We start from the raw sequence: 27705 nt of genomic DNA, 5'->3' as shown, positions 1-27705 counted from the left end.
CACATCACATGAACATTCTCCAAAGTGTCTGACACTTTCAAGCTTTAAGGGAAACGTTGAATATTTAATGACACTAGTCATTAAATGGAACGTGTACTTTCAACATATATAATGTTAACTAAACCTTAGTTTGGAAACATCTGAGGAATTTGTCCCCCAAAAGTTTTTACTGTAGATCATAAAACACCCTGGAAAGTAGCTTGACTATCAAGAAAAGTAAATGTTTATAAATGAAGTTATAACATTTTGAAATGTTAGAAGACTGTTCAAAAGTTATCTATAAACCAAATAAACAGAGTAGGATACTTTCTATTTATATTCTGAAGTTAAAGACAAGTGGGGTATTTATTACTATAAGTGTCCTTCTTTGATACAAAGCATGGAGATGAAGTATCAGAAAAACATCCTTGTAAGAGGAGGACTTTTTACTGCAGTATTAAAGAGACAATGATTTCCAACCTTAATGAAAGTTATCATCTAAAAAAACAAGGATACACGTAAAGCAAAGAGAAATTCATATCCTCAACAAACAGCTTGAACATAAGTATATATATAAAGTTAATTAAATCATGTCGAACATAAATAATTAGGAAATCTGACAATGGCAAAGTAAAAAATCGTTTCAAGCAAAATAAGAATGTTGGGTTTTCAAGAGTGACCACTCAGTTTTAGACTACGTATTCTCTTTCAAATCAAATCAATCGTAAGAAATATATGTTCACAACAACTTCTGACAACCTCAGGAAAACAGTGGCAAAATCAAGACTTGACAACTCACTCTTTTAAGTCTGACCTGAAAAAAATGCTCTAAGGTAATTTGGTTATTTGTTCCAAAAGGAGTTGAAACTGTGAGAGCAAATATAACTACATAAAGATTTAATTAGAGTAGACTTGATCCTTCTAACCCAAATGGAAACATGCACTCTTGATGGCTATGGATTTTCCAGATAGAAATGAGACCAGTACTGCCTGTCTCCTCTACTCATGGTTCCCCCTTCCCTAAGAAGACCTCATAGACCAAGGGCTAAAAGAAGAGGTAACTAAATTGCCCTCACTTGGGAGAAATCTCTTCACTAAATTAATCTATATACATACAGTGGTTAGGCTGAATAATGGCACCTCAAAAATGTCCACATTCTACTTCAGGAATCATGGTGGTATGTTTCCTCACATAGCAAAAGGGACACTGCAGATGTGATTAAACTAAGGGTTTGGGGATGGGGAGATTACATTGCTCCTATGCAGGTAATCCAGAATAATTACAAGGGTCCTTATAACAGGGACAAGGAAGCCAAGAGTCAGACCAGGTGTGACCCTGGAAGCAGAGGTAGGAGAGCTGTAGGGCCAGAGACCAAGAGACACAGGCAGCTTCTGGAAGCTGGAAACGGCACAGAAATGGATTCTCCCCTGGAGTTTCCAGGAGGCAAGCGGTGCCCCTGATCCATCTTAGACCTGTGGTCACTACAATTATAAGATAATGAATTTGTGGTGTTTTAAGCCATTGATTGCAGCACTTTGTCACAGCAGCCATCAGAAACTGAGGCACCACCTATGTGGCAAACTCACCCCAGACTGAATAATTTGGATTCTAGTTCTTCATAAGCATTTTCACATTTAGTCTATGCTACGGTATTCCTGCATGGTGATCTGTGCCATAAAGACAGCTGAGGGCTAATAAGCAAACTGTAAATGAAAGCGTTATATTTATTGCATGATTAAAAGAGCAAGTGCCTATTAATTATGTCTCTGCTTAAAGACCATTGAAGGTTAAAAGACACTTCAGCCTATCACGTGAAAACAGCTGTCAAACAGTACCTTCTTTAAAGGCTCCTTTGAATTGAGGGAAGCCTGGTTATATAATAGTTTTTGATTACACCATTTCTTAAAGCCAGCAAAGAAAAATACTCATGTGATTTTTTTAATCCACAAATGCACGGTGAGAGCTGTATTTTCAAAGACAGTATACAAGCTGCCAATTGTTAAGCGCTATTAGGCTCAGCCACTGCCTTACTGATGTTGAAGAACAGGTAGCACTGACAGAGGTACATCTCACGTCAGCCTATGTTGTTAAAGATGTAAACAAACAAAATAAGTATCTGTTGCATGTTGATATGCCAGGCTCTGGGTTGGACACGAAGATTAGCGAAAGATGGTCTTTATTTTTTTTCTTGGTGTTCACACGGCCATAGAGGAGCCTCCGGGCAAAGGTAACAGAATATCTATTAGAAGCACCAATTGTTAGTTTTTTTTTCCAAGGACTGCCTATGCAGAAGGTGGAATGCAGGAATCATTATTAATAAAAAGCCTGGCGTAAGATGAACCACTACCCTTGGGAACTTTTCTCTGACTCCTAACCAGAAGGGACCTGGGCTGCTTTGGAAATTCTGCCACAGTTGGCTTGTGTGACTTCTAGAATACCCGGACAACACAGGTTGCAGTAAGATGTACTGTCTCTTATCTGCTCTCGTCCAGATTGTAGGTTCTTCAAGAACAGGGATTTTGTCTTCCGAATGTTATATAATCTGCAGGTAAAGAAGCTGCAAACACTTTTGGGGTTGTATTTTGACCTTGTAAGTTTCTTCAATGCCTATTTTCATCTCTTATCTTTATGAATTGTAACAAATGCATCTAGTTCTTGTCAAAAAAAAGAATGATTTTGAAATATTCCAGTATTAAAGCCATGACAAGGAAGGGTTTTCTTGAACTTTGCTACTTTTTTCTATAAAGCGTAGATTCAATCTTAGATTCAAGGACTAAGTCTTCCTAATGTTTCCACAAATTAAGCATGTGCAAATTATGCGTGACTGCAGAAACAATGGTTGTCAAATAGTTCAATTATATAGTTTTTTCTCTTTGAGTCATCTATAGACTGAAAGAAGTTATATTAACATGATTACTTTATAAATCTAAACTGCATTTTAGGAACAATGGCCTTCGATGTTTATCGACTATGTTAATGAAAATATTAGCTCTAGTAATGTCAAACATCTGATATATAAAATTAGTTCTGGAAAGATTTGTTCTCTTTTGTTATTGTTATTTTTGTGCAAAGTCTCTCGACTGTTTAGGCATACAATTTTAGTCAACTTTGCTACGTGACAGTTATAGAACAGCAATATAACAACTACGGTAGGTTTGCACAAACTACAGAATCAGCCAATAAATGTATATATGTTAATATGGATTGTTAACCTTAAAAAGTACTTCAAGTCTAATTGTTTTCCTGTGTGTCACGGGGACGCCACATTCCTATTTTCAGGGTTGTTTAACTAGACTGATTTGCTCTGCTTTCAGACACAAGTGGAAAATGCCAGGTTTCCAATTCAACAGAGTACAAATAAAGATCAGCGTGTGTATGTGTGCATACACCGTCAACTGGAGGATTATTTCTTTCTAGATGAACTCTAGAAAACACAGCCTCAGGATGACTGATTTCTGATGCTAATTGCTGTTCTGCTGGTATCATACCCTTCTGGGTCCAGACAGTTATGACAGAAAAGGTGCTACTTCCATAATCGTTTCTGACATGACGGATGCGACGCTGGTAGATGGGGTGGAAAAATACGGCCCAGACATTTCATCCATAATTGATTACAAACCTAATGTATTATTCCAAAAACCACAGTTCTAGTCATAGCTCATTCTTGTTAAACTCTGCTTTCCTGTTGCTGTTTTGCTCTTCATGGAGCATTTCTGTGACTTTCTAAAAATAAACTATTAAACTAAGACAAAGATCTCCTACAGCGGCTAGAGCTACTCAGTGCTTGTGAGCCTACATGTTTCCTTGAAATGACCATCTCCATAAACCACACACAAATAATCCATTCTGCACAGGAGGATTTGGAACATTAACTGAGAGATCCAGTTTTACTTGGAACCACATGTGATTTTCCCCTCCACAAATACAAATATATTAACCTTTGAAGAGCTGTAGGTGAATGAATTACTGCATTTGAAGTATGAAAAATACAGTTAAAATAGTATTTTAAGGGTATGTATCTGCTAAAATGCTATATCACTTTTTTTTTTTTTTTTCGGCTGTGTTGGGTCTTCGTTTCTGTGCAAGGGCTTTCTCCAGTTGTGGCGAGCGGGGGCCACTCTTTTCATCACGGTGCGCGGGCCTGTCACTATCCCGGCCTCTCTTGTTGTGGAGCACAGGCTCCAGACGCGCAGGCTCAGCGGCCATGGCGCACGGGCTTAGTTGCTCCACGGCATGTGGGATCTTCCCGAACCGGGGCACGAACCCGTGTCCCCTGCGTTGGCAGGCGGACTCTCAACCACTGCGCCACCAGGGAAGCCCTATATCACATTTTTTATTCTAGCTTTTACACTTGACTATATAATATTTAACAGTCTTAATTCTTTGTAATCAAACTTAAACATACATTAAGTTAACTTATATTACTCAGAATATTTAATTTTCTGAATACCTCTAAGAAGCCTAAAACTTCTAAGCTCCTATGCCTTCTCCCTTTCCATTAACCAAAGGGCCAGGTGATCAAACCTCTACCAATGACCAACTATGTGCCAGGAACAGAAAACTTGACTCAAAAATTACCTATTGAAAGAATCAGTGGTTGGTTTAGTCAAGGAATTAATCACTACCTAAACTCACCTAGTTGCCTAATTATATACTTGTGCGTTTTTTTTCCCAGAGGATGTGGTGGTTTATTCATTGGAATGTTTGCTACACGTGCACTATGTTCTAAGTAGTCTGCTGGGGGCTGAGAATACAAGCATGTGCAAACACACTCACTGATGGGGAGGCTTGTAGGGAATTCAGGCCAGCAGTCTCACAATCCCATCCTTACAGAGTGCAGGGTGAGCAAACTACAGCATTTTAGGAAATGAGGCTTTTTGGAGGAAGGGAAGACTACATCAATACCTGAATGAGAAGCAAGTAGTAAGAACCAAGTGAAGAAAAGATATGAGTGGAAGTGAAAATGACTCCCAGCAGAGGGCAGGGTGTATGTAAATGTCTGGAGGCCAGAGATAATGTGACACATTTGTTGAGTTGAAATAAAAGTATATTAGACTGGAATACACAGTGGATACGAGACAGTCCAGAAAAAAAACATTACTTGGATGCCAGCAAGAGCTAATCTTTATGGACATGTTAGGCAAATTAATAAATGTAGACTTTTCCTATGGGCAACCAGAAGCAACTTATCCTTTTTTAGAAGACGATTACAACCATTAGATTTGCACCCTAGCGGTGCAGCAAAGGGAATGGATATCATTCCAGCCGAGAAGGAACTGAGCTGTAGTCATTGCAGTTTCTGCTGTGTGATTTAGCTCAATCCAATACTCTTTCAACCAAATACGTGGTTGGCAACGCTGAAGTAAAGGCATTGCAATAGTTACTTGTAATTAAGGCTTAGGGAAATGTATGGCTTCCCTGTTACTATTAATTTCCATCGAAAATGAAGCAAAGACAAATAAATAATAATAAGTAAGTGAAACTTGCTAGCCTTCTCTCATTCTTAACTATATTCTGCACTTTTTGTCAGTGACTACTTAGTCGTCTCACTCTTTTGACTTATTAACACGTGAACCATATTAGTAGAGAATATTTGAAAGTATTGATAGGTAGCATTTCAAATTAAAACCTTTATTTTTCGTAATGGATAAAATAAGGAAATAGGGGTAATAAAATATAAACTTCAAACTATTTTTATAAGTTTGAAAACATGCATATGTATGTTTACATGTGTTTATAGACCAATCTAACTAACAATCTATCTAACTTTCTAGGCCAAGTCTGTATTTTTCATTGCTCCAACCTTAAATATACAGTCATGTTGTTGAGATTATAAAGAATAGAAATTTAAAACATTGGAATTTTACATATTATATCTTTATGTTGTACTTATTTTGTAATTACTAACTCTGTGAAACCTGATACAAATTGTTTCTGACACCTCTTAGGTTCTTGAAAACATTAAGCCCATCTTTAAGTGTATTCCCTGCTTTATTTGGGCAGTCATCAAAAACTCTATATACACACATATTACGTTACGAATTTATATATATAACAAAAAAGTGCTGAAAGAAAATTGGAACACACGTACCTGAATACATTATAGTAGCGACAGTCCCTACCAAAGTAGGATTTAAAAGGCCATAGACCAGTTCCGCGGGTGTCCCAACATTATTGATACTGCTCCTATGTATAATCCAGACACTTTTGCAACAGGATGTATGCCTTTGGGGTTGCTACTTTGCTGTAGCCATTAATATTTTTCAAACGTTCTTGAATGATGATATGGGATCTTAAAAAATACAAATAGAAGACTATCAACAGTTCCCAGTATCATAACTATAGGGCTGGCTGCAACAGCAAATGCCACTCCTGGATAACCTTGTCTAATAAATCTTGTAAACTGCAGCGGGCATCCTCATTTATGTCTGTATGCCTCTCCTCTGGTATTTTCCTGTTATTTATCTCTCGATCATACTGTATTTTATTTATGCTTCATTATTTCCAAAAGGGTTTGATATACTTTATAGAAATACATTTAGTTCAACAAGATAAAATGTAAAAAGGAGGAGGAAATTGCCAGAGAGGAGGAGGTTGTTTCCGGTTGCAATGGAAACAGTAAACTACATGTTATGAGCTTGGACACCTCAGTAGGTCAAAGACCAAAGCCTTCTGTTCCAATCATAGATTCAAAAGATCAGATTGTCTTCCCTTGTGAATTGTCTATTTCAAAGGTAAAATCATAAAATCTAGGTCACAAATTGACTTCAGGTCATGACATTTCCTGAATCTTACTTTACTAATACACTTTTAGTGGTTATTTACATTTCAAACATTTATTTTCAAGAGGTGACACTGATATTCTTCACTTCTAAAATCAACCACTTAAATTGTTCTGTTTTCCAAGCCAGATGGCATTGCAACTCTCTTTTTCAAATAAGGTATAATGAAGATAGGTAAAAAAATCTGTCTTTCAGGGTGAAATTATAAATGTAAACAGGAGGGAAAGTGCATCTTTTTATCCTCTTCAATAAATACATGTCAGTAGGAAATATTTCTGATACCTAAGAAAAAGGTCAAAGATTTTCATGCTGCTCATCAAGGATTACTGTTAGATATGATTCTGAATTGCTTATAGAAACAAAATATTTTCCCTCTAATTCTTTCTGAAAATGTGTAATCAGTGAACATCACTGAGGAAAAAAAGTAACTTTTTACTGTCACTTGTCCATTTCATATACCTTCCATGCCCTACATTTATCAATAGTGTATTTAACCCATTATCCATTAAGAAGGACATTATCTTCTATACTGCCTTCCTACTAGATCCATAGAAAATGTGTCAGGCACTGTGAGTGACACAAAGATGTCTGTAATGATTAGATAAAAGGTAACAGTGTAAGTGAACACTCAAAGAGTTCCTTCCTAAAGATTATATGGGATGAACGGTGTACACAGTTATTGAGTACTGCTAGAAAAGGCAGGGGCATTCGAATTTGAATAAGGTCATGAAGAATGAAGAGGTCTTAGGTAGGTCGAGAAAAGGAGGGAAGGAGGAATTCTTTGAACAAAAACTAAAGGAAACAACAATGTACATTTGGCAAACACTGGGGAGATAATCTTCAAGTATGACACAGAGAAAAAGTTGGAAAAGTCTTAAAGCATTATGTAAAAGTGAAACATCTGAACGAGTTTGAACTTTGGAGGCAAACTGCAAAGGTAGAAAATATTCAGGGAAAGATGGTCCACAGGTTTTGTAGAGAAGTTATTTTAACAACAAACACTCACAGATAAAATATTAGCGTCCACCCTAATTCTTCCAATTATTACCTGGTCTCTATTAGGCAAAATGCTTTGTTGAAAATTTTACACAACATATTAAAACTGCCAAGTTCACACTAAAACACTATTGCTCCTAAAACCATTTAATTGCTCAAATGTGTGTAAGCAAATGATAGAATTTAGTGAGATGGGAGGATGAATTAATTCAATGAGTCACCTTTATATTTCTGATTAGTAATTGTTAATTGAAAAGTAGGAACACAGAGCAAAAGCCACTGCAACAGCTGGCCTTATGTTAATGTGAACAATGTTTGACATTTATTGAATGTCTACTGTATACCAGGCTAAATGCATTAACTACATATCTCATTCAAATCTCAAGCAGCTCTTTGAAATAGTTTGATACCTTCATTTAGAGATAAGTAAAATTAGACCTCTGAGAAGTTAAGTGAATTGCCTAAGGTCACTCAACTAGTAAGGGGTGAATTCAGAACTTGAACTCAAGACAAGTCCCTGAACAACAAGGGTGTTAGTTATTCTGCTAAAACTATGGAATTGTTTTAGAAAGGATTTTTTCCCTTGATTAAAACCATCCTCCCAAAACATCTGTTTGAGAATGTGGTTGGTAAAACATTATTTAATTCTACAGTTGTTCAGCAACCATTGGGAAAGAAATTAAGATGTTGCAAAATATTCAAATGCTCATAATAGAAGAACATGTGTGTAAAGAGACTATGCAAGTAATTTTATTTTAAAGATGCATTTCATGTCTTTACTGTAGATAGCATTTGCATTTTTATTGAATCAAAGTTGTCGACAACATCTTCACAAGTTCACAGCAAAAACCTTTCATGAAAATCCATTGCCCGTGGCATGGCAACATTACACTCTACCCTTAGTTTTTTGCCAGAATGATCTAAATTTTCAAATGCCAAACAATCCTCTGCAGTACTTCAATACCGAGGCCACAGGCTATTTCCCCTGGAGTAATATTTTCTCAGTTGACTTGGTTTTCAGTATTGTTATTGTAGGCATTTTCAATATTACAAAGTCATTACCTCTTATTGCTATTAAATGGGTTAAGTATGATTCTTCCCCCCCTCGAGGGTGAAAGGTACACTATTCAGTCACTGTTTCCCCCTTTTATCTGTCTCTTGTACATGGTACTGGAACCGAGCAGGACCCTGTGGGGCTCCTGGGCACGGCAGCCTTTCTGTGTTCCTTGTTCCTTGTTTGTAGGGAACAGACTCCAGCCTCCATGACACTCCCTGAGTCCCAAAGGATGGATTCAAACAGCTGCTAATCAGGGAAGGCAGGGGATGCAGAGATAAGGGAGGAGCAAACAGTGCAGCCTTGGGGCAGGGTGCTGGTTCCACCTCAAGGAATACACATAATATCTTTTGAGCTCTTTATAGAACTGAAACCCCCAATAAATGGAAGATGTCAGCATTCTTCATTCCAGAGAAGACCGCCTGAGGCCAGATTAAAAGGAACCAGAGAAGCTCTTCAAGAGATCACCTGAGACCAGATTAAAGCAGCGGCAGGCCCTGCACACACCCTAATCTTATCAGCAACCCCACCTTTGATCTGTTACTACAAAGCTCCTTACCAGATCCTCCCAGGAGGGACACGTGGGCTTTCAGGGGCACAGCCCACTGTGGCTCCATATGCCTGGCAAAGCAGTAAAGCTATTCTTTTCTACTTCACCCAAAACTCTGTCTCTGAGATTCAATTTAGTACCAGCGCAGAGAGGCTGAGCTTTCGGCATCAGTACTTTGAAAATAGCATTAAAGAGTATTCATGGAAATTCCCCTCAGAACAGCAAGAGCCACTATTTCAAAACCAAGAACCTGATTAAACAGTCCTAGTGACTTGGGATTTCCCACATGGAAATTCATGCTCACAGTACAGTTGACCCTTGCACAACTCAGGTTTAAATTGCATGGGTCCACTTATACATGGAGTTTTTTCAATATTACATATTATAGTATTACAAAATTTGTGACTGCTGAATCCTTGGATGTGGAACCACGTATTTGGAGGGTCAAATACAAGTTGATTTTCAACTGTGGACAGTCAGTGTCCCCAGCCCCCTGCATTGTTTAAGGGGCAATTGTATATGCATAAAAATTGTGTCCACACTACTATAAACACAAAGGAGATAAGCACAGGTTAAGGTCATTTACTACACCATATAATCTAAGGGTAAAAACTGAGGAATAAGTTATAAGTACCCTACTTGTCTAAATTTTCAGAAAAGATATAAAGATGGCTCTTTAATCCAAATCAACTTCAACTTTGGATATTGCCTAACTTTTCCATCAGAAACAGTTCTTTCCTGCTCAATAAGTTTCCTAAACATGTGCACAGAGATGAGCATCAGATGAAGAGAAATCAGAGCCATGGCTAGAGACGCATCTGTCCAGAGCAGTCCAATGAGGTCAGAATTACAAAGTTTCTCTTATTTATGACCATCAGACCATGTTACCTCCAGGCACTACCTAATGAAACTCCTTGCCCCTGGTACCACATTTCAAGCTGCCAGAATGTGCAACTGAAGGAGAAATATAATATGCTTAATGCACATAGTAAGCGGCCCGTTATCACCACTCTAAACAAAACATGTTTCCCTCTCCTCTACCCTCAGGAGAAACACCTCAGTATCAATGGATCACTGAGAGTCTCAATTTTCAGTAAAACCTCGTCAGTTGTGTTAGACATATGGTTGAACTCTATGCTTAACATATACGATGTTATGTCCTAATTGCTGAAAAATCTCATTCCTGATTTTTGTCTACCGGGTCTCTATTGTTTGTGTAATTTTGTTTTCTAGATCACACCTTCTTTGAAAGTTTTTAAATAATGCTCAAAAGTATGCACAGTCAAAACCAAGAATCAAATATGAGTATCACAGTAACTCTTTTACTCAGTTACCATCCTGTCAATTGCTTTTCAATGAGTTTTGCATGAGCGCTTGTTCACTAAACTGATCAACCCAAGTAATGATATCAAAGGAGTATTTTTCAAAAAACAGCTTTTAGCTACACTGGCTCTTTCTTGAGTGAATTTGCATAAACAAACCTAAGTTATTATATGAAAATGTTTTCGGTGATAACATTTTAAGAGGCTAGAAACAGTGTGGTGAGATCTAAAATTAAATTAATTCAATCAAATCAAGTGAGGTCTGAGATGACATTACAAATTTCAAAACAGTATCAATGCAAATCTAGGGAGACAGCACTTGGGTCAGCCAGTTCCTATAACATAGTATTAGAATATAAATTACTTTGAAAAATTGGGAAAGCAGTCAGAAATAAATTTGATGCTGCTCAATCTAGATAAATGTTGAGAGGAAAAAAAAATCAGTATGCAAATCCTAAGGGTAAATAAATAGAATGATAGCAAGCTCATCACTAAAAAGGTCTGAAAGTAATTCATGGGCTTAAGCAGGATTTTAAATCCTTTCAATTCACCTTGCTTTACTCTTGGTTACTATGAGATAAAACTGTGATGTGCTAGTTTATTTATTCACATCAGACCTGACTAACTCAGAAAAGATTATATTGTCTAATAGGATCAGTCTTTTCCACATCTATTGAGTATACATGACAATTAAGTTTACTTATAAATCTCAAAATTATCTAGAGTCAGTTTAAACACTGGTTAAAAAACTAAAAAGCAACAATTTACGTCAGGTAACTCTATCGTCTATTTTTTGCAATGTGAGAATGCCAATCAGGGGGTCAAAGAAATGGCCACATTCTGAATACATAATAATTCTGACTCTGTTTACCTGTGAGTAGGTTGAATCATGGGAAACTAGCAGTATTAAACTTGCTTTGCCTCATGAAACTGGTGACTTCATGAAGTTCAACACAATCTGTTAGATCCCTTGAATTGTGGTCAGAACCTCTCCAAAAGTAGACAAAAAGTAAAGAAAGGTTCCTTTCAGCTACTATATGGAATCTGTGCCATCTCACCCCACAGAAGTGAATGCCGCTGCAGACTCCACTGACCTTTCAACAGTGAAAGCTGTCTTCTGCATTCCTATTGTGGGTTGAAGCGTGTGCACCCCACGCCAACACGTGCTGACGTCCTAGCCGCTGGTACCTGTGAATGTGACCTTACTTGGAAATAGGGTCTTTGCAGGTGACCCTGGGAGCTCTTATCCTTCCTACCATGTGAGGACACGACCAAAAGAGGGTGGGTCCTCACTGCCTTGGTCTTAGACTTCCCAGCCTCCAAAACTGTGAGAAATAAACGTTTGTTGTTTAATCCAACCCAGTCTACAGTATTTGTTAGAGTGGTCCAAACAGACTAAGCACAGTGCACCAGGGAGATGAAACCTTCTGTGTTTGTTCTGTTGCATTTTTACCTGCAGTTCCCTCTTTCCTAAAAACTGCAATGAGCAGTTGGTGGCTGAGATAAAGGACAGTCACCAAGTCATGTCAGAATTTGTCCTTCCCCATCTCTATGAGCTTTTCCTTCTGTTTAACAACGCTTATTTCATAACAAACTCATGGATTGGATTGGGACTGAGGTGGTGATGGTGTAAGAGACTGTCTTCCAGAAATAGGGGGTGGTGTGTTTGAATTGTACAGCAAATACAGTGTCAACTCAGCTGGGAATAATCCATTTCTAGCAGAGTCTATCAGGTTTCTGCTTTATGAATTTTCTTGTGTTCTTAAATATCTGTGAAATATCTTAAATATTAATACAGAAGTAGGAAAAAGGCAGGTATTTATTACATAGATGTTGGGTATATGAAATGTATAGAAAGAAGAAAATATCTTAAGGGTAATCAAGAAAAAGTTAAATTCTTAAATAAATATATATGGAATTTAAAATGTATTTTGCATGGTCAACTATCAGAGTAAACAAAAAGAAGTGGGTAAAAAAAGGACACATCAAGCATATCTATACATACATGAGCAAAGCTAGTAAAGTTCCCATAAATTTCAGAAAGCTCCACGTATACTTAAGTTCAGAGGCTCAAAGAATGAACATGATCTTAAGAACTTCAATCGTAATATTGAAAGGGTTAAATAATTCTTCGTGTTTGAGGGAAGCAGAACATGCCACCCCCAAATGTGCTACTTTGGCCTGTGGATTCTTGTGAGCTGAAGGCAGTCAAGACACAGCAGACTCAAAAAACTTTTCCCTGTCCCTTAACTGGTTAAAATAATGTAGGTAGAAGGCTTGTACCAGAAAGAGAGCTACTACCTGAGATAACTTTTTTCATCTGAAAGACTTAACTTCATGGCAGGGGAAATATCTAATTCCAATCATGTGCTTCTATCTTCCTAAGAATCACCCTCCGCCCCGTCGAAGCCCCAGGCCCCCATCCCATTCCTTAGCACAGGACAGCATATAAACTTCAGTGGCCTGACATGACTTTGGGTGTCATATTTTATGGGATTCCCTATGTACAAAATTAAATTTGTTTTTCTCCTGTTAATCTGTCTTGTGTCAACTCAATTACTAGACCAGCCAAAGCAGCAAGAAGGGAAGAAGGGAAAATTGTCCTGCGCTGAGGTATTAAAGAATTAGTAAAACTTTTGAAGTTTGTGAGAGATAAGGTATACTGAGGGTCAAAAAGATAATTCAGAATAGATGAGCTTTTGAATAAAAAAGGAAATATGAGGACAATTTTTACCACCAAGTGGTTAGATTTGGAAATGATGGGCTTGAATGTAGACAGTGCTTATGATGTTCTGAGAAACATTAAACAGACATAGATGAATCAGTAAGCCCACTTGATGGTAACCTGGGAATTTGAGGGAACTAACAGTGAGCTTCGTAAATGGCAACTGCTGTTGGTTGAGACCCAACTTGAATGTAAGTTTATTCAGGCTGCACTCAGAGGAAGAAATTGTCATGTAATACCCTTCTAGGGAAGTTTTTCACACCTAATACCCCCTTCCCTGTTTGAGGCACAGGCCCACTCTGCTTGTTTATGTATCTCCTGGAATTCACTGACTTTTGATATCCATGAGCAGGTGGGAAACTCTCCTCATTGTTAAAATGGGTGCTGTGCTGGAGAAGAGGTGGACTGTTGATGCTTATTCATCAACAAGGCAGGGTGGTGGGGATTACAAAGTGCACCTTCATTAATGAAAAACGACTTACTGGAGAAAAATGTTCAAGTAAAAGAAAACCAGAATCATCATAACTGGGCTGTAAGCAACCTATTGGCATCATTTTGAGGAGATAGAGGGCTATATAGACGAATAGGATTGAAAGGTTATAATTTACTTGAATATCTCTCAAGTCATTAATTTTCCTGTCATTGACTGTTTAACAAATGCGATGTCCAAGGGCATTTGCAAGAGAGGGGCCGTTTCATCCTAAGTGAAAACACTTCAAGGTAATAAAGAAACAGTCAGTCTCTATGGCTATTTCTTTGCCTAAGAAATATAAGGAAGAAACCATGTTGATATAAAATGATTAGGCTAATTAAGTATGAACATAAGGTAAACATTTTTATTCTTTATCATAAATATGCCCTTATTCAATGGAAATTAGGTCTGAATAGCAGTTAAAAAGCTAATGAGTCTCAGCTCCTGCTTTAGTGAGGTCTATCCTCTCCAGAACAGTCCTGCAGATGGGGCCACAGCTACCAGGAGTTAATGAGGCCTTCTGGCCATGACAGCATTGAGCAAACGGTGGCAACAGTTTATCAAGCTCTCTAATGAACACTTCATATCCTAATTTTTACATATATTTTGAGTATCGTTTATCAAGCTCTCTAATGAACACTTCATATCCTAATTTTTACATATATTTTGAGTATCTTGGCAGGACTGTAAACAAATCTAACTGTTGCTTAAATGTTGTCCCAATTCCAGAATGCTAAGAAAACTCGTATAACATTTATCTATCTGGGAATAGCCTTATTCAGAGATAATAAAAGGTAGGTAGGATCACTGAGAGTTTTCTTGGGCCCAGCATGCCACGGCACTGGGAAAAACCGTTCATTAATCCAGGCACCGTATGAAAACTATTCCATGTCCTCCAAAGACAGAGGAGCTAGGAGGATATGAACCATCTCTTCGTTAAGGTGCAAAAACCTGTCTTGCAGTTTTCTAAATGCAGAAGACATGCATAAAATACGTCCTTTGACTACAGACCATAGTAGCTGGGTGCTGAGGCTGTCAGTCTTAATAAATAAATAACACTTATATTAGTATTTTATGGCTATTGCCAAAAACTGAATTAAAAGAAACTTATCTTTTATATGGATTTTCCATGGTCTGTTTACAGATGTTGTATGAATGCCTAAAGCAAAGTCTTTTTAACAATGCCAGTATACTTATTAACAGGTAAAACTAACTTATTGAGCTGCAGTGTCTTCTAGCATCGTGAAATATTTTTCAAAACTCTGAAGCAGTTTTCTTATTGTCAGTCTTATAAGATGTATTTAAATAAGAAACAAATACCGTATTTGAGTGTGCAGAGAAAAAAGTCTGTCATACTGAGCAATTTCAGTTTTACAAGAAGTTCTCAGAAATACTCATGAAAATGTTCACAATTTGATAAGAGTGTTCATTATCAAAATATAGCCAATACTGAAAAATTGAAAATAAGTTTAACAATAGAAAACTAGTTAAATCAATTATACATTCATATTAAAAGGCAGTATTGTGCAGCCCTTAAAAATGATATTGGACAAAGTTTTAAACATTACAAATTTAAAACTCCTACAAGAAAACACAGGGGAAAAACTTCATGTAATTGGACTTGACAGTGATTTCTTTGATATGACACCAAAGTACAGGCAACAGAAGCAAACATATACAAAAGGGACTACCTCAAAGTTAAAAACATTTCTGCATCAAAAGACACAATTAACAAAGGCAACTATGGAGTGGGAGAAAATATTTGCAAATCACGTATCTGATAAGGGGCTAATATTTTGAATATATAAAGAACCTTGCAACTCAACAACAAAAAATCAAATAACCCAGATAAAAAATGGGCAAAGGACTTAAACATTTCTCCAAACATAATATACAAATGTCCACAAAGCATATGGAAAGACTCTCAACATCAGTAATTAAGAAAGAAATGCAAATAAAAATAACAATGAGATATCACCTCAATCAATCCATTTGCTGTACATGTAGTAAAACTATTACTGGAAGTGTTGAGAGTTTATTTCAGAAATGAAAAATGCTTCAGTTATGTCAGATTGTGATTTCATAAAATTATTGATTTTCCTTATAAGAAAAAAGAAGAGGTTGGAGAATTATTGATGTAAAAACATAATATAGGTTAAACAAAGAGTAGAGTAAAAATTAAAAATACAAAATACAAATTTAGGAAAAAGAACTACCAAAGAGGGCTTCCCTGGTGGCGCAGTGGTTGAGAGTCTGCCTGCCAATGCAGGTGACACGGGTTCGAGCCCTGGTCTGGGAAGATCCCGCATGCCGCGGAGCAACTAGGCCCATGAGCCACAACTACTGAGCCTGCGCGTCTGGAGCCTGTGCTCCACAACGGGAGAGGCCGTGATAGTGAGAGGCCCGCGCACCGTGATGAAGAGTGGTCCCCGCTTGCCACAACTAGGGGAAGCCCTCGCACAGAAACGAAGACCCAACACAGCAAAAATAAATAAATTAATTAATAAACTCCTACCCCCAACATCTAAAAAAAAAAAAAAAAAAAAAAAGAGTGGGAAGCCTTACTCTTACAATACTACTAATCAACAGCAACAATGTTAAATTAAGTCCAAATGGGTTTTAAAAAAAAAAAAAAAAAAAAAAAAGAACTACCAAAGAAAACTGAAATGAATACATCCGTACAGAAGTTAAACACTACGAGTATATCCACAAAAATGTGAACAATGGTTTAGGCTAGGGTGCTGGGGTACGGTAGCATTTTTCATTTTTTCCCCCTTAAACCATGCCTTTCCCATTTCTAACGTTAAAAACACAGTGCTGTGTAATAAAGCAAGAAAAATTTAACTTTCAGTGAGTATGATTCCTAACTCTCCCTTTTAGCTTTGTATGTAAAATGACAGAAGACCATAAAACACAGTTTCCAAAATTTAATTCTCTCTGGTTCTCAGAAAAATCCACTGAGTTATCACATTGCTGAGTAGAAAATTGAGACCTCTGGCACAGATGCATATTATCTATCTGATCTGGCTTAAGTGAAAAGGGAAGAGCAAATAAGCCAGTCCTAGAAGTCAAGTTCACACAAGGAAAACCGAGCTGCATTTAGCAAAACCTATCTCCTAGAACGAGGGTATGACTTGGAAAACAAAAATGACAGTGACATGGGCATAGTTGTTGAGATCTCTATGGCTTTAACTACAGAAATTCCTGAGTGAAGGTTATGAAGTGAAACCCCCAGCTGCCATAACAAGAAATGCTTAACAAAAGAAAACAAACAACGTTTAAGAATTCTTTCTGACAACAGATTTATGACAAAGAAAATGAAAAGTAATTTACTCTGAAATGTTTTGTAGGATAATGTATGCTGTCAGTTGCCGCATTTGTTTTTCATCTGGTCGTTGAAAATGTCTGTGTTATGTTTTCTAACAAAGCTGTGTTGAAAATGTTGTTCAGAAATGCTTAGAAAATCTGTATTTTTTCCTCCTATTTTGGCCGTAGGTAAGTATAGAACTGAACTGAAACAGCCAAGGCATGGATGGTTCAGGATTTTGTCTCTTTATTGATCAATTTAGACTGTTCCATGCTCAATTTAACCATAATAAAGCAATCCATCAAACTATACCTGTCCAGTTGTTATGCTGAGACAGGTGGTTTAAGTAACATCAAGTAGCATCTCAGCAACAATTACCTTCCAATGTCTTTAAGAACCTAGCAGTTGTAGTTCCTAGCATGGTCACCTACAAGGTAAAACTTCGAACACAGTTAAACGGTTTATTCCCCCTGCTAACACTTGCTTGGGGTTTTGCAACGTTCCTCCAATATGTTCATCTGGACAATGGATACTGTTGGTCTAAAGTTCACCAGCTGTTTCATGATTATGTTTCATTTAATTTCCGTTGAAGCAAACTTGCCTACAACCTATACTATGTGCAAGACCCTGGAAGGTGGCAGAGATTCAGGTAACAGGGATGGAACACAGCTCCTGCCCCAAGAGGGCCCACAGACTGGCGAGACGTAACCACTTCACACAGCACGTGTCCGGGGGTCACGGTCTAACAGACGTGTACAGTAAGTGCTCTGAGGAGAAGAAGCCGAGTGAAAATTCATCTATCACATCTTTCAGGGAACCTTAAGTAATGCCACAGACTGTAGGATAATTATTGAGCAAAGGAGGAAGATTCGAGAGTGAAAGCGAAGCAGGGACCAGACTTGAAGAATAATTGTCTGAAATTATTCTCCTTGACCACAACCAAGAAGGTTTCAAAATCTATGTCTTTGTCTGTTAGCTTCCCCTTTCCCTGTGGTTTCAATTTATTAAATGATTCATACTGTATTTTCTTAAAATATGTGGAAAAGTCTTCCTACAGGATAACAGGATATCAAAAACACCCGAAGCACTAACATGCTAATAATGTTTCTTTCCAATGAGAGGATTTTTGTAATGGTACAATTATCAGCATATCTAAAGGAGTTCAAATGTAACAATGGGTCTAAGATTAATATGTTACACTTGTATGAATATATGAAAACTCATAAGTAAATGATATATAAACTCATGGTAAATAATTCTACTTATTTTTCAGTTATCAAAAGAAAACTATAATCAACATATTTCTAACTACAACATTGCCAAAGATTTTTAGTGTATTATTCATGTATATAAACTTTACCTGTTATTGATTAAAATACAACCTAAAACCTAAAATATTCCAATCCAAATGTTAACTGTAATTATTAACTTCAAGTGAAATATTTTCACATGTAGCAAATAATGCACTACAATGTCTTCATTTTGAATATTACTTTTATTCTCTTTCAGCAGGTACAAAACAAGGCAATAAAAATGATTATAAAAATAACTGATGGGGCTTCCCTGGTGGCGCAGTGGTTGAGAGTCCGCCTGCCGATGCAGGGGACACAGGTTCGTGCCCCGGTCCGGGAAGATCCCACGTGCCGCGGAGCAGCTGGGCCCGTGAGCCATGGCCGCTGAGCCTGCGCGTCCGCAGCCTGTGCTCCACAATGGGAGAGGCCACAACAGTGAGAGGCCCACGTACCGCAAAAAAACAAACAAAAAAAACTGATGAAGATAACTCAAGGGATAGGTATTATACACCTAGGCCATATTTGGGGGTTCTGAAAAGCTAGATGTCTAAATATTTATCAAACTTTAACTTCAAATGATTTTGAAGAGGTATTAGTTCAGAATTAATCTAAATCCTACTATTAGCTTTGGGCTTTGCTTGAACAAAATGAATATGAAATAATCAATTTGTTTAACATATAAAAGTGGTGCAAAAGATAGACATTCTTCTCCAGTCATAAGCATAGGGCCATAGTTTTAGCTCTAGAGAATAGGATGGAAGTGGAGGAAGTTACCTCTGTTCGAAGAAGTGAAATATAACACCAAAATTTCATGTGAAAATTCAAAAGGGAAAGCATTAACTGATAATGTCATAGGTAATCGTCAAGGTCGCTAGTACTTGGAGCATTAGGAACGCACCCTCTCTTGTTTCAGGTGTTACCAGATTACTTATGTTTTAATTTTTCTCACTCTCTCAACTTCTTTCTCAGGTTGTCTCTACAGAGGGAATTCCCTAAAATAGAGGGAAAAGTTTCCAAAAATGAAAACCTAGTCACCTATTGCTTTTGATTCTGTTTATTGTGGTCATTGAGATACACACAACTGAATTACAAAAAGGCCTTTCAAAAATGTGTTGCTTATGCTTTAACTCGGCATTCAGCACCTCCAAAACCACTGAACAAAATAAACCACTGGACAAAATATTTGTATGGCCCATCTGTTTCTACATATCCATTCCTGCTTACTTATCATTCCTGGAAGGAGCCATGTGTAATTTTTATTTCCTGACGTCTCTGGTCATGCCGTTATCAGACTGCAATACCCTTTGAACCTCTCCCTCTCCCTCTCCGTCTTGTCCTCAACCAATATTGCTGTCAGTACGTTTTTAGCAATGGAAATTCTATTCACACATCAAGACCAAGCACAAAAGACTGCTTTCTCTGGAGTCTTCCTCAACCCTTCCTACTTAATACCAAATTAATTGCTTCTTATCAATGCTTCCACTCTATTTTCTCATTTTATGAGATTTGTTTTATCTATATTTTAGTTTGGCCTCTTCGTTCTTGCCTTTGCTACCCAATGGTCAGGGCCTTGAAAGTAGTAGAACACTGTCATAGCTAAAAGCACAGACTCAATGGGTACATACACTTCACTGAACACCTTTTATCTTACAAACTAAGGCATCTGGTGAACTGTTTAACCTTTTTCGCCACCTTTATATTCTTGCGTGAATAACAGCCTCACAAAAGAGTATTATGAGAATTAGATTAAGTCACATATAACATTTAAGTATGATGCCCAAAAGAAATGTCCGAAAAAAATTTGCTAAAGTAAATGCTAGAAAAAATTTTAATTAGCTGAAAGTAATGGCCGTATAACGAGTACATACTCATTTTATGACTCTTTCATAAAACCCAGCATAGTGTTGTGCACATAATTCCACATTTGGGCCCGTATTAAATTGATATCTGTAACTGGTTTCTCTAAATTCTGAAAGCCAAGAGCAAATTTCTTTCAGCGCCTATAGTATTCAAGAATTCTGAGGTTCAAAATACTTTTCTTGGGTTGATGCACTTCTGTAAATTACCTGCATGATTTTACGTTTCAGTTGCATAAACCGAGGTCTCTATGTAATATTGTTTTTCATGGATAAGCGAGTGAAACCCAGAGCATAAAATCCCAGGTAGATAATAGAAGCAAGGGCTACACAGGAAAAACACATAAGAGTTTAAGACTACATATCTCTCATTCTCCTACGGTGCTAAGAGCACCTCTAATTTAAAGCTACCAGAAACAGGGAGTCTTTACAAACCACCTGGGTGTGAGAGACACAGTGAACATGCACCCTGTGAAGGAGAGAACTTCGCCACACATTCTCTGGGCTGCACAGAACCAGCTGCTTAGACCGGTGGATAATTTCACTCTAGCTGATTTGGCATGAATGCAAGGAAAACAAACCTCTTTAGTGGACTTGACTCTCAGGCTCATATCAATCTTGCAAGAGTGAACTCCGATGATTTTACATTACCGTGTTGTAGTGAAGAACATGATTTACATATATTAAACGTTGAAATCACCCTTTAGAAGAAAATCCTTTAAGATCTGAACAGACCTGTGTAGGTTTTAATCTTGTAAGTTCTATTAACAAAGCAGTCAGAATTTTCCTTTCATACATATTTATATATATATATATATATATATATATATATATATATATATGTTTTTTGTTGTTGTTGTTGTTGTTTTGCGGTATGCGGGCCTCTCACTGTTGTGGCCTCTCCCGTTGCGGAGCACAGGCTCTGGACGCGCAGGCTCAGCAGCCATGGCTCATGGGCCCAGCCGCTCCGCGGTATGTGGGGTCTTTCCCGGACCAGGGCACGAACCCGTGTCCCCTGCATCGGCAGGCGGACTCTCAACCACTGCGCCACCAGGGAAGCCCCGTATTTTTATATTTATTCTCCTAGCCAACTCCAACTATTTTCTCTACATTCTTCTAAAATTAATGGTAATAGTAATAAGTACATTTTGGAGGACTACTATTTTCTCAATGAAGGTTTAAGTATTGAGATTGAGGAGAAGCAGCTTGAATCACAGACAAGCAGAAAATTTGAGCATCACAGAAAGACCCTAGAAATATCTTTTAAAGTGTTTTCTGTAACAATTTCCTTCAAGCCAGGAAGGCTGGTGCTCTGTTACTAAGTGAACTGAGACGTGGGGACATTGGTGTCAAATTCGTTCTTTACCAAAATTGTTTTTTTTAATTAATTAATTTATTTTTGGCTGCATTGGGTCCTCACTGCTGCGCAGGCTTGCTCTACTTGCGGTGTGCAGGGGTTACTCTTCGTTGCAGTGCACAGGCTTCTCATTGTGGTGGCTTCTCTTGTTTCAGAGCATGGGCTCTAGGCATGCAGGCTTCAGTAGTTGTGGCATGCGGGCTCAGTAGTTGTGGCATGCGGGCTCAGTAGTTGTGGCATGCAGACTCAGTAGTTGTGGCATGCAGACCCAGTACTGTGGCACACGGGCTTAGTTGCTCCGTGGCATGTGGGATCTTCCTGGGCCAGGGATTGAACCATGTCCCCTGCACTGGCAGGCAGATTCTTAACCACTGCACCACCAGGGAAGTCCCTATCAAAGTTCTGAATGAAAGAAATAATGAATGTGGGACTTCATTAAAATTGAGATTTTATGCTCTCTGAAAGACAATGTCTATAGAATGAGAAGACAAGACTCAGCCTGAGAAAATATTTTCCAAAGATACATATGATCAAGAATTTTTATCCAAAATGCACAAGGAACTCTTAATACTAGGTAATTGGTAACAACCCAATTAAAAAGTGGTCCAAAGACCTTAACAGACACCTCACCAAAGAAGATATGCAGATGGAAAATAAGCATATGCAAACATGATCCACATCCTATGTTAACAGGGAAATGAAAATTAAAGCAACCATGAGATACCACTACACACCTATCACAATGGCCTAAACCCAGAACACTGACAACAATAAATGCTGACAAGGATGGGGTCTCAGGAATTCTCATACATTGCTGGTGGGAATGTAAAATGGTCCAGCCACTTTGGAAGACAGTTTGGTGGTTTCACACACAACTAAACATATTCTTACCATGCAATCCAGCAGCCAGGCCCCTTGGTATTTATCCATTTTCCCAAAGGAAATGCAAACTTATGCTGACACAAAAATTTGCACATGAATGTTTATGACAGCTTTATTCATAACTGACAAAACTTGAAAGCAACCAAGGTGTCCTTCAACAGGTATGTGGATGAACGAACTTTAGTATACCCAGACATGGGAATATTATTCAGAGCTAAAAATAAGTGAACTATCAAGCCCTAAAAAGACACGGAGGAAATTTAAATACATATCGCTAAGTGAAAGAAGCCCATCTGAAAAGGCTACATACTGTATAATTCAAACTATATGACATTCTGGGGAAGGCAAAACTGTGGATACAGCATAAAGATCAGTGGCTGTCAGGGGTGGAGGGGCGTGAAGGGGCAAATAGGCAGAGCATAGATGGCTTTTAGCCCAGTGAAAATACTGTTATGATACCTTAATGATGGATATACGTCACTACACATTTGTCCAAACCTACAGACTGTATGACACCAAGAATGAATCCGAGCAAACTATGGACATTGGGTGATAATGATGTGTCAATGTAGGTTCGTCAAGTGTCACAAACACAGCACTCTGGTAAGTGACATTTATAATGGGGGAGGTTATGTACGTATGGGGGGAAGGGGACATAGAGATCTCCGTACCGTCTTCTCAGTTTTGCTGTGAATCTGAAACTGCTCTAAAAGAATAAAGTCCTTTAAAAGATGTGTGATGTTATGTAGCATACAATCTGAAACAGTACAAATGAGTTTATCTCCTTAGATATTTAAATACCCAGAATGAGAAGCAGTTGTAAAGTTCTTCTAAATTCTATGTGAGCATAATGTAGAATGTAGTAGGATTTTTAAGATATTATTAATACAATAACATAGCTACTATTCAGCTGAAGAAAGTAGTAGTTTTTCAGACTGTACAAGGTTCAACATGTTTTAGAATTGTCTTAAAAGTAATAAATTGGTATCAGTTATTATCTTGCCATGATCGGTAGGTTTATGAGTTTTACTTTCATGCATTTCTCCATTTTCAAAACTTTGAGAGGGGCAAACTTTGGCTTTATACTAAGAAGAGATATGAAACCAAATAAAGCCAAGTGATTGTGATAAAGATTAGTAGAGAAGCAGCTTCAGTTCAGATCTGTGTTTTTCTATTTTCTGCCTTTTCTAATTCATCTTCTAACACCTTTCTATAAATTATAACTATATTAATAATTACTGATGGCATTTTTCATTTAAAGGTTCATTTCATTTAGAATAAGAAAAACTAGACAAGGCACTTTACTGAAAACATCTTGTAGAGTTTGAGATGTTTATGTTGTCCAAAAAAAGTCTATGCAGTCTAAAGTACTTACTCACCTGCCCTTGGATTACAGACAAAATCTTAGAAGCACGGAAAGAATAAAGTAAGAGTTCATATCTAGTTATCAACAGCTAATTCCAAAGTCCCTTGTAATCCCACCTCACACTTGAAAATTACTTCCAAACTGCATTACTGTACCAAATTGGACTTTATATTAGAAGGAAAGGCAAAGAACACACTAGTCACACCTGCTTTACTCCCATCTCGCCAAATGCCCAAATCATGGGTCTCCAATTAAGAAGCTAAGAGATTTCTGCCAGAAACAGATGGGAATCAGGCTAGCCAGTTCTGGGGTTTCTCTATACCATCCCTACAGCTTTCTTCTTCCTTGAGTCTATCAATTCCACAATTCATCCAGCTTTCTTTTGCTTTTATTTTTCTAGCAAATTTTTTTTTTTTTTTTTTTTTTTTTTTTGCGTTACGCAGGCCTCTCACTGCTGTGGCCTCTCCCGTTGCGGAGCACAGGCTCTGGACGCGCAGGCTCAGTGGCCATGGCTCACAGGCCCAGCTGCTCCACGGCATGTGGGATCTTCCCGGACCGGGGCACGAACCTGCGTCCCCTGCATTGGCAGGCGGACTCTCAACCACTGCGCCACCAGGGAAGCCCTCTAGCAACTTTTTTTGCATTATATATTTTGGAATTTTGGTTGTGAAAAACATTTTTGATATGAACAAAGATATCCAAGGACAAGAAACCAAGCTCTCAGCATGGGGATCCAGCACCCCCCTGCCATGTGTTCACTGACCATTTACTTAGTTAAAGGTACAAGTATATGCACTCACTTAGTATCAAAAAATGGAAGACGAGACACCCAAACACAGAAGATCCTTTCACAGCGCTATGGTCATCTGACAAATTTTCCATACTAAAATATGATATATTCTAATTTAAGGAGAGTGAAATTGAGACTGAAAACTGCTTCCTCATTTCAGATGCACAACAGCTCTCAAAAAAATATGCATCTGCCTGGTTACAGGGCTACGTGTGTCTTAGGAAACTGATTTCCCCTCATGTTGCTATAGCTACACTTGTGTACCTTTAAAAGGATCGCAAAAATGAATTCCATTATATTGGAGAACAAAACACCAGAGACATTTGACTTGACAGAAATTTTAAATCTATCTCCTTACAGAAAATCCGTAACTTTTAGTCACTTTGCAGGTGAATGGCCTGTTATTGTACTTGTTCCATTCATTATATGCATAAATTTCCAAGACTCCTGCATTTGCACAGCACAAAAAATGTTTGCATGCTGGGGCGTAATGATAATCCATCACAATGAAAAGTTTCAAAGCTTGTGTAAAATGCTTAGCTTTAATAAGCTTAGTTCTTCCATCTGGGAATATACCAAATGCTTTTGTAAGCTCCTGTAAGTTAGAAAATCTCCCCTTACCCCTTGCAAAATGCCTATGGACTATGGTTTAACCTCTGGCTTGGCATAGTCAAGAAAACTTGATAGAATGGAAGAGAAAAAAGGGATTCATTTTTTTCTAAAATAAAGATGATAAAAGTCAGCACTACTTCACACTTGAATAAAAAATTCAAGATTCACTTATCAACATTCATATTGTTTATGCAACCGTCCCACTGTTAATAGTATTTCAAGGTACCAGCCTATGAGCCCTAATGTTCTCGACCATTTTCAGGATCTTATTTTCAATGAATTCCTTTATACTTTTTTCTTGTTGTACATGGGCAGCATCATGCCACATTTACAAGCAGAACCCTTTATGTATGAGACCTGGGCTCAAAGCCTATCAATATTCTTTAATAGCTGGCTTATTTTCCTTATCTTTTAAATGGTGCTAATCATAAAATCTACTTTATAGATTGCAAAGAGTGCTCATTTAACTTCATTTAGCCCAGTAAGTTCTCAGCAGTGCTCACTGTTATTATTGGTGTTTTTGCAGGATGAAAACTAATAATGCTAACTTGGAACACGCCAAATCCATGGTAAGCAGAAGAGATAAACCACATCTATCCTTACAACCTCAGCTATTAATAATCTAAATCTTGAGTACAGTGCTTTGTTTTCATATTTCAAGTTAGCATTAACTCAAGCAACTGCATTTAATCATTTAAAAACAAAACAAAAAAAGAAACAAATAATATGTTGTTTTTCCCTAGATGTGTCGCCTGTAACACTGACCCTGAGGATAACACTGAAGTTAAAAAAATTCTCAGAAATTCATCCATCCTGCAGGTACTTACAGAACACTGTGTCAGAGGGAATGCAGTAAACAGAGATAATCTGTGTCCTGGCAATACTCAAGTATTAACTATAGTTAGATCTACATTTATATCTATATCACATTCACATTTTTATCTACATATGGAAATATAGCTAGTAATCTATACTTGAAAAATTATAGTGCAGCAATAAATTTTCCATTTTTGCAATTTTATCATGTTACTGATAACATCCTCTTTTCAAAGGCATTAGGGTGAAAACACCTCAGCTGCCACACCCCTGAACTACCTCCCAATCCTGTTTTTCAGATATTCCACTTTTGTCTGTATCAGACTGCTAAGACCACATGCCAGCCCGTTATTTTCCACTTATTTTTAGCTTTGAGTTTTGTCTTCCTTCATGATCACTGACCATCCTTTCCATGCTGCTCCAAATTCAGGGTGTAAAGACGGACCTCTGCAAATAAACTTTGCGTTTAAATGCTTTGTTCTTTTCTTCTGTCTTTGAGAGCTAAGTTGACTCTCCACCTGGAAAGCCCATATGAAATTAAGCAGATACGGTTTATGATACAAGTTAAACAATTCTTTCCTCCAGGACCTCCAGTGATCCCAATCCCGTTCTTTCTGTTGATAACGATCCCATCCAACATTATTTGTACATGTTTAGTACTAACTTGTACAGTTTTTGTACCACAATTTCAGCCTTCTATATCTCAATGTCTATCAAGACACAAAATATCTTCTGCAAGTTTAACACAGTTAAGTCCACACACACCTTCTAGCAGAGCCTTTCGTGAACTCAAGAGGCTCTTCAAGAATATATCAGTCTTTTAAACACTAGGCATGACACACACATGAACACACAGTGAGGGAAACAGATTTATCTGTTAGCATAATCTTCTTGATATTAACGCTCAAACCATCGCCTCTAATTCCTGTCAAAAGTGCATTCTAGCACAGCATGAGATGAGTTCGCAGAACAACATGATCACCAGAGGTTTAAAATTCATTTTTTACTTTCCACTGTTGGAGAGTATAAGGTAGACAGAGAAACAGGAAGATTTCAGGTCTCTCTTGATTAAATGTGGTGACAATAATGCCCAAGGTTTCTCACGTTACTCATAAAGAACTCTTACGAACAACAGAATAAGATTTTTTTTTTTTTTTTTTTTTGGTGGCAGCATAGGACGTTAATGATGTGATCTGTGATAATCCTTTCTATCCTTCTTCACACGAGAGAGACTAGGGAAAAACTGGGTGTAAATCCTAATTTTGCCACTCACTAACTTTGTGACCTTGAGTGCATTCTTAGAAAAATGCCTAGAACTTAATATACATTTGATGTTAGTTATTAAGTTTAATCATGCTGGTATATTTTAGAGAACTCAAACTACAGTTGTGGAGATGAATATATGGCAGGAATAAGTAAGGGTGGATGGTTCACTTTGCACAAACCAGAGCACACGCTTCCGGGAGGTTCTACAGACCCCTAAACGGCCCCTCTGCCCCCTTTCTTCCATTTCTAAATTTTCCTCATATTATTAATCTAAGACCAG

Source organism: Mesoplodon mirus (genome assembly GCF_964341445.2).
Source record: "Mesoplodon mirus genome assembly, chromosome: 20".
In the NCBI taxonomy this organism is placed as follows: Eukaryota; Metazoa; Chordata; class Mammalia; order Artiodactyla; family Ziphiidae; genus Mesoplodon; species Mesoplodon mirus.
The sequence above is the reverse complement of the archived record's forward strand: the minus strand, read 5'-3'. Positions refer to the sequence as shown.